This window comes from Ailuropoda melanoleuca, chromosome 1, assembly GCF_002007445.2.
Source record: "Ailuropoda melanoleuca isolate Jingjing chromosome 1, ASM200744v2, whole genome shotgun sequence".
In the NCBI taxonomy this organism is placed as follows: domain Eukaryota; kingdom Metazoa; phylum Chordata; class Mammalia; order Carnivora; family Ursidae; genus Ailuropoda; species Ailuropoda melanoleuca.
The window spans coordinates 106,109,625-106,120,413 of NC_048218.1; the positions used below are offsets into that span (position 1 = coordinate 106,109,625).

At 37.8% G+C, this 10,789-nt stretch overlaps 1 long non-coding RNA gene across 1 annotated transcript in view; it reads left to right on the forward strand.

Annotated features, from left to right (window-relative positions):
* LOC105234454 overlaps positions 1-8,775 on the forward strand; it is a 29,642-nt gene extending 20,867 nt beyond the window's left edge. Inside the window, exons 2-3 of the long non-coding RNA XR_853001.3 lie at positions 6,849-7,000; positions 8,659-8,775. This is a non-coding gene — a long non-coding RNA (uncharacterized LOC105234454). The remainder of the gene's footprint in view (positions 1-6,848; positions 7,001-8,658) is intronic.
* Positions 8,776-10,789: the final 2,014 nt, after the last annotated feature.

Sequence of the window (10,789 nt, forward strand, 5' to 3'; positions counted from 1 at the left end):
ACATTCCCACCCCACCTTAAAAGCCTAGACCTGAGCATGGTTGGGACACCATAACAGGCAGGTCTGGTCATCTCAGTGAGCTTGAGACTTCAGTAAGCCCAGGGTACACAAGCCCACACCAGCGTTAGCCACGCTGGGTCACAGGAGAAAAGCTATAGTTTAAAAGCACCAAGGAACTGCAGAAATGCTTTCTTCCCCCCTCCACCTTAAAAACCCAGACCAGAACAGGGGCCACCATAAGAGGCAGGTTCCAAGGCCCTAACACGCATGTCCAGATGCCGTAACTGGTAGGTCAATGGTGAAAAACTGAGATTTCCCTCTAGGGTCAGGGATAAGAAAAGGATATCCACTCTAGTCACCTTATTCAACATAGCACTGGAAATTCTAGCTGCAGCAATCAGACAAGAAAAAGGAGTAAGAGGAATCCATAATGGTAAAGAAGCTTAACTGTCACTGTTTGCAGACAACATGATACTATACATAGAAAATCCTAAAGATTCCATCAAAAAATTACTAGAAGTAATATACAGATTCAGTAAAGTGATAGGATACAAAATTTATACCCAGAATTCAGTAACATATCGATACATTAACAATGTAGTCACAGAAAGAGATTTTTTTTTTAAAGTACCATGTATAATTGCACCAAAAGGAATGAAATACCTAGGAATAAACTTAACCAAAGAGGTGAAGGACTTGTATTCTGAAAACTATAAAACACTCATGAAAGAAACTGAAGATGACACAAACAAATTGAAAGATAGCCCATGATCATGAATTGGGAAAACAAATATTGTCAAAATGTCCATATAACCCAAAGCAATCTACAGATTTAATACAATCCCTCTCAAAATACCAACAGTATCTTTTGCAAAACTAGAACAAATAATCCTAAAGTTTGTATGGAATCACAGAAGACACTGAACAGCCAAAACAATCCTGATAAAGAAGAACAAAGCTGGAGGTATTACAATTCCAGATTTCACGATGTACTACAAAGTTGTAATAAAAGAAAAAGATGGTACTGGCACAAAAATAGACACAAAAATCAATGGAATACAATAAAGAGCCAAGAAATAAACCTGTATTTATATGGTCAACTAACCTATGATAAAGGAAGCAAGAATATACAATGGGGAAAAGATAGTTTCTTCAATAAATGGTGCTGAGAAAAATGGACAACAGCATCAAAAGAATGTAACTGGACTACTTTCTAACACCATACACAAAAATAAATGCAAAATAGATTAAAGACCTAACTGTGAGACCTGAAACTGTAAAAATCCTATTAGAGGACATAGGCAGTGATTTCTTTGACATCAGCCCTAGCAATATTTTTCTAGATATGTCTCCTAAGACAAGGGCAATAAAATAAATAACTGTTGGGACTTCATCAAAATAAAAAGCACAGCAAAGGAAACCATCAAGGAAACAAAAAAGACAACTCACTGGATGGGAGAAGATATTTGCAAATGATATATCTGATAAGGGGTTAATATCCAAAATATATCAAGTACTTATACAACTTAACATCAAAAAAACCCAAAAACCCAAAAACAACCCCCCCAAGAATACAATTAAAAACGGGTAGAGGATATAAACAGACATTTTCCAAAGAAGACATAAGAGATGGCCAACAGATGTATGAAAAGATGCTCAGCATCACTAATCATCAAGGAAATGCAAATCAAAACCATAATAAGATATCACCTCACATCTGTCAGTGACTAAAAGCAAGAAGACAAGAAACAACAGTGTTGGTAAGGGTTGGAGGAAAAGGAACCCATGTGCACAGTTGGTGAGAATGGAAATTGATACAGTCACTATGGAAAACAGTATGGGGGGTTCCTCAAAAAATTAAAAATGGAAATACCATATGATCCAATAATTCTGCTATTGGGTATTTACTCAGGGAAAACCGAAACACTAACTCAAAAAGATATATGCACCCCCGTGTTTATTGCAGCATTATTTATAATAGTCAAGACATGGAATCAACCTAAGTGTCCATCAACAGACAAATGGACAAGAAAAATGTGAGATATATGTATATATAATACACATATGCACACACATGTACACACTGGACTGTTACACAGCCATAAAAAGGGTGAGCTCATGCCATTTGAGACAACGTGGATGAACCTAGAGGGTATTAGGTTAAGTGAAATAAGTCAGACTGAAAAAGACAAATACTCTATGACTGCACGCATAAATGGAATCTAAAAAATGAATAAACAAACAAACAGAAAGCAGAATCAGATCTATAAATACAGAGACCAAACGGGTGGTTGCCAGAGGGGAGGCAGGGAGATTAGGCAAAATGGGTGAAGGGCATCAAATGGTGCAAACTTCCAGTTATAAAATAAATAAGTCTTGGGGATGTCATTTATAGCATGGTGACTATAATTAATAATCCTGTGCTCCATGTTTGAAAGTTCCTAAGAAGGTAAATTTTAAAAGCTCTCATCATAAGAAAAAAAACTGGTGACTCTGTGTGGTGAAGGATATTAACTAGACTTATTGTGTTGATCATTTTGCAATATATACAAATATGGAATCATTAAGTTGTGCACCTGAAATAATGTATGTCAGTTATACCTCAATAAAAAAATGATCAGGTTTCTGTACAAGTAGCTTTTAAACTTAAAAGGAAGTTACAGGTAGATTTTTAGTAGTTTAGAGGGTCAGCCCCGCTAACCCTCATGTTTGCAAGGGCCAACTCTATTTTAATATCACATTAAGAGGCATACCTGTGCTTTATCTATAGGTTTATATTCAGTGTATAGTTTCTCCTCACTCTTTTTTTACAAAGATAGGTTCAGTCCACTGTTTTCCCCAGATTCTTTAGCAGTATAGTTGTTATTTAACTCTGAACTTTTTGAATCAAGAAGCTATGATTTCTTTTCATTGCTAGCCTCCCTTGCCAATAAAGCAAGGATGCCGTCTGCCTTTATTCTTAATCTTACCTTTATTCTACTTCTTCTCTTTCTCATCATTAGCAAGCTCTTACAACACATCATGTTAGTAGCAGCTTATTATATAAACTATCTATTATAACCACTTTACTTCATGTCTGCTTTATTTAATGGATTTATGGAATGCAGCCAGTACAGTCAATCTATAGCATGTTTCACTTTTTTATAATAATTATTTGGAATGTATGTGCTACATGTTCTCTCAGGTATTCATAGCACTTTAACCAGCCACTGCCTTTAAAAGCAGTTTCTTAAGTAATGATGGCAATAATTTGTATAAGATTATAGAAGACATTTCCCCCCCAGGGCTTTATTTATTTCCAAAAAAGAGCAAGATGCTGACACTTCCAAAATGAGAAAATTTAACCACCCTTCACGTTTCCTGAAATATTTGATATTTTTAGCAACTTAATTTCTCCCCAAGTAAGCTAACATAATATTATACGTAACTAGCATTGTTATTCATCAGAGCAGTTAAGTAAGATGGTATTTGATAACTCTATAGTTGAGAAGACTGATTCACTTAACATTTTCATCACTACCTTGCCTTTTCTAAACAGAAGGAACGCAAACTGACAGCTGAAAGAAGTTCCAATAGTCTCTCAAGTGAATGTAAAAGAGATTCACCTTTCACTCAAATTAAGCATGAAGGACCTGTGGTGCAAAGGTGAGATGAGAAGGCTCAACAGCATATGAAACAGCTGCAGATTGTCCATAATGGAGTGATAGAAGGATAAAAATGAAGCCATTCAAAATGTACTAGAATTAACCTGGAAGTATTCCAGCCTGTCTGTAGAAAGCAAATGATGATAAGAGAGAGGGAAAAAAATGGATGGAAAAGTGCCCCCATGAAAAAAGAATATGCAGTTGGGACTCAAATTGTGTTTTCCAACAGATTACTGTTAACCTAGGTCGGCATTCTCCAGTTAGCCTTTATCACGTTACCATTTCTTTATTCTGCATAATCAGTTTATATCGTTTTCAATATATTGGTTTATGCTCTAATCCAAATAAAAGTGCTGTTCATTATTGCAACGAGCCTGAGTTTATTATCCGATTAACTAGCTATCCACGTATTTCAGATATGCTTGGAGAGTTCTGCTTCTTGCTTCCCAAGAATTTTCTATTGTAGTGAAAAGCGAAACACGTTCGGCCCCAGATAGGAATCTGTTCTAAATGTTTTATACCATATTCTTCCAGTTGTATTTCATAATTTCCTGTGCAAGAACTATTATTAATGGAATTAATGGGATATTTTTGCTAGTGGATCTGCTTTGCAGAACCAGCAAGTGAGGAGAAGGGCCAGTGAGTAGAAACTACCACTTTCAGAAAAGAGCAAATATAATGTGGGTGAGCAAGGGGCATTCCATATTTCTAAAATTCCATTTGCAAATGTTGCATATTACATTTCTGTCTTGAAGATGCCTAATATGTATTGCAGTATTAAAGGCTCTGGTATTAAACTTTGTGTAGCCTAGAACTTCCCAAATTTATTTGGGTACATAATGCTTTCTTTTTACCATGCGCTTATTAAGGTATCCAGGACCTTTTGTTCGTTCCACACACAGTTTCAGAAAGAGTATATATTATCACTTCTAAGGAACAACCACAGAGAGAAAGATGGCCAGAATGGAAGGAGAGGAAAGTAGCTGGCTGGCTGATAGACTGCACCCACAGGAGCGTGTGAATAAGAGCGTTGGAACAGAGCTCTCATCTAGGCAGACTAAGAAATAGCTAGCTGTTCAAGCTCTATTATTTGACTTTTGCTTATGCCCTGGGTGGAAAAATGCATTCCCTGTAGAGGAGAGGTGTGGGAGCAAAGAAACGAGAGCCTGCTGCAGAAATCTGTCTCTAATCAGAGTTTGAGGGGTAGTCTATTGCTTATATAACTGTCCCAACTTTGGCCTTTTATAAAACAAAACTTCACACTAGGGCATCTGTCATCCAGGTCAACTCCCGGATGAGTAAGCATCTTAAAGAATCCGTTAGCGTTATTATGGCCTCTCCCTTCGGGAGAAAGAACTTGTATGGGGAAAATAGTTGCTTCAGGATCAGGCTGACTCTGGTTCATATTCTGTATCACAACTTACTAAATGCACGATCTTGGGCAAGATATTTCATTTCTCAAACACATTTTTTCAAGTGTGGCTGGTACTGTCTACCTCACTACGCTGTCTTTTGCCCATATTTTCTTGATGCCCAGCCAAAGCAATAGAATGTTTCATGGAGGCATTATGCCGAATGTTGTGCATGTATTATTTCATTTAATTCTTGTAATGGCCCTATGATAAGTAGGTACTATTGTTATCTGCATTTTGAATAGGCGATAGCCGATGATCAGAGAAATGTCACCAGGTTACCTAGATATTAAGTGGTGAAGTTGGGGATTTAGTCGGATTCTGAGTTTACTCTTAAGACTATGCTACTCTGTCTGTCTAGATATGCAGTTGCAGGAGGGAGATGGTGAAATGTAAAGTGCCTGTGTGTTCCCCGGTGTATAATGTTAGTATATGAACAGTTAAACTAGAATCCTGGTAGCTCTAAATCTCCAACTACTTGGAGAACTCCAGTCTACCAGAGACTTCACTAAGTAAACTTAGCCTATCTCAGGTGATCAATCTGGTAATCTGCTCTTTTCAGAGTGCCTCTCTTAAAAGCAGGGAGAATGGATTCTCCCCTGAATTACATAATTAGTGGAGCCTGTGGCATATCTGATCCTGAGTTTAGTGATGCAAACCATTTAGCTTACTGATATTCTCCTTTTCCCTGTCACAAAGTAGCTAGGTCTAAAGAACTTTATACCTCTGTTGTCATTCTGAGCTTGGCTAACAATTACCAACTCCTCTCTGACTCTGAGGATTTGTTGCCGAATCTAGCTCATAGAAATCTTTCTTTTTGGTGGTTTGTCTAAATGTCACTAAAGTCTTGTTTCTTTTAACCTTTTTACTCTGAATTCCACAAATACATCTATATATTTCTGACCCCAGTTGTGGATAAAACGTAGTTTAAGAATGTCCCCATCTCAGGGTACTTCCTCAAGTCCCCTGTAAACCATAATTTTCAGTGATACCTGTAGGGAGGTATGCCAAGTAATAGGTCAGATGTAACTAAATCTCAGTTCTTACCAACACCGGCCTGTGATACACAAACATGTTAATTTCACTGTGGAGTTCTGGAACTGGCTGGTGCTGGCTCAGAAGATTGTTAAATTTTCTAAAACTTTGCAGACCACTTGGAAGGCCATGGTAGGAGTATATAGGACATGGAAATCAGTCAGTGTACCACTATTTCTTCCATCCTCCCCCATCCCACTCCCAGAGAGCTACTTGTTAAACTTTTCCTAGGGCACCAGTCCTTCTCCATCTTCTTTTGTGGAGTGCTAGGGGAAGTTTGGGGTAGGCTTTTTAGTAAAGAGGAGGGTTGAAAGCGGGATAAACAGAGTCACCCATTTGTAAATCCAGCTGAGGAGTTTCTGAGGAGCTGAGATTCCCTTCTAGCAAATGTGGCCTGTCTTTTGATGCTGGTTGTTACAGGATAAGAATTTAGGTGTTTTCTGATTCAATTTAATAGGGCAGTTGGCAAAAAAGTGAAATTAAGGATATTATGTTATTTTTGTTGCCAAGGTTTCAGTGAGATCAACTCTAAAAGCTTGTTTCTTAAGTAAAAATTAGCACATGATAGAGAAATGAGAACCCATTTTACTGTAGCTTGAATCAGTTTTAGGTTTAGAGCAATGGTTTTCAACCCCGTGTGCACAGTAGAAGCACCTGGGTGCTTCTCCAGCATTCCACGGCTCGGGCCCTTCCCCAGGTCGCCTAACTCAAATTCTGGATGTGGCTCACTGGCTATGTTGTCTTTCAACGTTTTCAGGTGATTCCAGTGTATACCAAGGATTGAAAGCAGCGTGCAGAGCTCTGGACTCTTCTCTCCCGACATACTTAAGTATGTATTTAAGGCAGGATGCCAGCTGTTTTTTCTGAGGTGTCAGAGCTTCCTCAGAGACTAGAGGTGAACGCAAAACTGTAAGTGGTTTTGGATTTAATTTTTGGTGTTCTTGCATGTTTTTAATAATGTAATGTATATTGCCAGCACACCTCAAAGTTGTAATAATGTAAAATTTGTGTAAAAATAGTGGGGAACGAGTAGAAACTTTGGAAAATCAATGGTGAACCAAATTTACTTTTCTTGCTGAGTATTGAAATAAATCCCAAGTGAGGACGGGGCAGAATTTCTTTGAAAGATGTTCTGGGTATTTCTCCCTACCTCTATGATACTCTTTCACTTAGATTGTTGTGTAGAGACTAACGTAGTTCTATTCAGATTTACATCTTCCTTGTTGCAAGATCTTTATTTGTAAATTTTCTTCTGTAGTTGTGCTGCAAAGACCTACAGCCCTTATCTAGAAGCGTGTTAGGATGTGGGGGAGAATCCCTCTTGTGGCCCTGTGTAGTAGAAAAAAAATGGTTTTCCCCCCTCAAATATATTTTAACTTAATAAAACAAAAATTAAGCTTTAAAGTAAGTGTGAGAAAATCCAAAGTAGTTCCAACTTTGTTCCAAAATATACTGACTACCTTTTAAAAACAAATCTAAAACTCTTACAGGTGTTTTTGGCGCCTCTACCTTTTTCACAGGCTGCCCTGCTGGGCTGAGTAACCCAGCACTAGATTCAAAATGATTTCTCTGTTTTTGCTGACTTCTTTCCCAGAGATTTATTAACCATGAATTTCCAATTCTTGGTATGACACAGTGACTGAGATTGCAGTGTGAAGATGATAAATTATCACATAAAAAATGATAGATTTTGAAGGGAAAAGCATGAAAAGTCAGAATAATATTAGAAATCTGGTCCCGATGACAAATGCTGAAATAAGAGGCAGGCTTGCCAGTTAATCATAGTTGTGTGAAAAGCCATGAAAGGTTGAAAGTCTTTTCTTTCTAAAATGCATTCTGCTTCTTTAAAAACCCTAAAACAACTACATGAATTTAACTTACATAAAAATCTTAACTCACATTTCAAGAGTAGATTGGACTTTTATTTGATAGGCTTTCTCTAGAACTGACTTTTATTTTCGTTTTATCCCTGTGTGTGAGAGAATAGCACTTAGTTGGCAAAACAACGAAAACCTCACTATAATACTTAATCATAAAAGCAAATATATTTTAGTGCAATTATCATGTTAATTTCCTATTAAAGGCGTTAAAGTCAATTTAGCTTTTTAGTTTCTAACATTAAGTGGATTTCTATGAAGAAATTGGAAAGTCACATTGAAATTCAGTTATACCGAAAATGAGTATCAGGAGAGAGATTTCCAGAGAAAAGGTCCTAAGAGTATTTCTGTGTCTTATAGAACATGGGTTTTTAAACTTCTTCGTGAAGGAGATGAAAAATCTAAGGGGTGTGTGTTAAACTATATGGCTGATAGCTTTAATATGCAGATTTCTTTTGGTCTCTGTTTTTAAGTTCCTCTTGAGTAATTATGACTTCATATAGTTATTTAGTGAAGCTAACAATCGCGTAACCGTCAGGTGTCTAAGGATTCATGCTGAAAGGACGAATATCACATAGTCTGATTAATACATGTTAGAAACTTACGGTTCTGTAGCTTACAAAAAAAGAGCATGGAAACACATTTGAATGTTTGAACTGTCTAAGAATGTGTCCTGGAAATGTGTTTTAGTTAAAATGTAACCCCGACATAAAGGATGAACAAATCGTACATCTATATAGCTTGATAATTTATGAAGTGGACGCACCTGCGCAACCACCATCCGGAAGATGTGGACCACCACAAGTACCCCGAAGTATCACTGAAGGTATAGTTGTTCTGACTTCGGTCACCAGAGATCTGATTTCTGTGTAGGGCCTTCTTGAAAATGAAATCATGCTGAATGTCATTGTGTTTACTTTTGCTCAACATTTTATCTGTGAGATGGAACCGTGGTTTTCCATACCACATAGTATTTATTCCATTGGAAGAGTATACCACAAACTTACGTATCCCATCTACTGATAGACATTTGGGTAGTTTCCAGTTTGTGGATACGATGCTAATTTTGCTATGAATATTCTTGTATGTGTCGTTAGATGCACATGTGTACTCACTTCTATTGCGTATGTGCCCAGAACTGGAATTCTGAGCCATATGATAGGTATGTTTTCAGGTTTTTTAGGTACTAACAAACACTTTCCAGAAGGGTTGTACTAATTTACACTCACACCAACAGTGTGTTTGTATTTCAGTAATGAAGTCAGGAGAAAATTTGCATATGGACAACCAGTCAACCCTATGTTTTACCAAAGTAAATATGATATAGTGGAGATCTGTGTTGGGACTGGAAATGTGGATTTGGGACCTGGATGCTTTTAGGGATGGCAACTAGGAAAGACAACCTGAGAACTTTAGGAAGTGCCTAAATGTAGGGAAAATAGAAAAGGGCCATGAAAGAAATATCAGAGATTTCAAGCAAAGAAACGTCAGTGTTAGACTGGGGCATACGTTATGCAGGTGAATGAAGGAGCTTGCTTTATTATGGTATACAGCAAAGTGTTTGAGGTGAAGGAATCTGGTAAGTTGCTTTTGAATTTGGAAATCTGGGTTGGCATTAAGGAAAACTTTGGAAAAAAATGAAAGGGGATAGATGTGTACTTGCAGTGGAATAAAGAGAGGAGGAGGAAAGGAATTGGTGACTGTAGATAACTTTTCCAAACTGTCAGTGCTAGAAAGATTGAGAGTATAAAGGGATGGGGAGAAGGCACTGGATAATGTAAAATGATGAAATGGAAGGTGCGTTAAGGAGAGTTCTGGGACACTGGCTTGAAAAGTTACAAGTTTGTTTTGGAGAGACTTGCTTGGCTGATCAGTGTGTTTATTTCTTTTCCTTTGAGCTAGAGGGATCTTGATGGGGTTGGATAAAAGAAAAAATAATACCTCTTTGGAAGAGTTTAGTGTCCTGGTTGTGTGTGTGTGTGTGTGTGTGTGTGTGTGTGTGTTTTCTGTTGGAGTACTTGGAAATATTTTGGTGGGGAGGGGACTAACATTTGTAATTCAACAAAAATGTGGATTGGTTAGTGAGGAGGCAAAGTAAGTGATTCAGATGGTCCCACGTCCTTCTTTTTTCAGAAGCCTCATTTTCTAGTATTTTCCACATTTTATTATTTTAAGACACAGTTTCTTAGCAGTAGCAGTGTTGACATTTTGGACCAGAGAATTCACTGTCAAGGGGCTGTCCTGTGTACCACGGTGTCTTTGGCAGCATCCCTGGCCTCTGCAGTAGCCCTCCTCTCCCCTGTCAGGACAACCAAAAGTCTCTCCACACTGTCAAATGTCCCCTGGAGCAAAATTGTTCCCCTCCCCACTCAGAACCACTGGCATGAATCCTGTTGACCAGTGAGATGATTAGACATTCTCGAAGTAAGTGTTAGGAAGAATAACTAATCAGCCTCAGACAGTTGATAATCCTTAATGCGCGGTACCAGAGGAAGTATTTGAAATGAAGAGCTGAATGTTTTGCCCATTAAACCGAATTTATTGGTTACTACAGTAGAGCGGTAGTTGTTAGTCTCTGAGCAAAGCAAAGAGATGAACTTACATAGGGTTTGTGAAACCATGGAGTTTCAGAATTGGCAGATTTTGAAAGCAGAAGATATTTAAGGGTAAGTCGCCCCCAGCAGGGAGTGTTGATTGACTTTTTTCAGAGGTGTTCTTGCTGAAGTGCATCACACTGATAGATTGGGTCTGGTTTATAACTGGTTCTGGTGGTTACTTATTGCTATCAATAATGAGTCATTTCCAAGTAGGGAAGGAATTT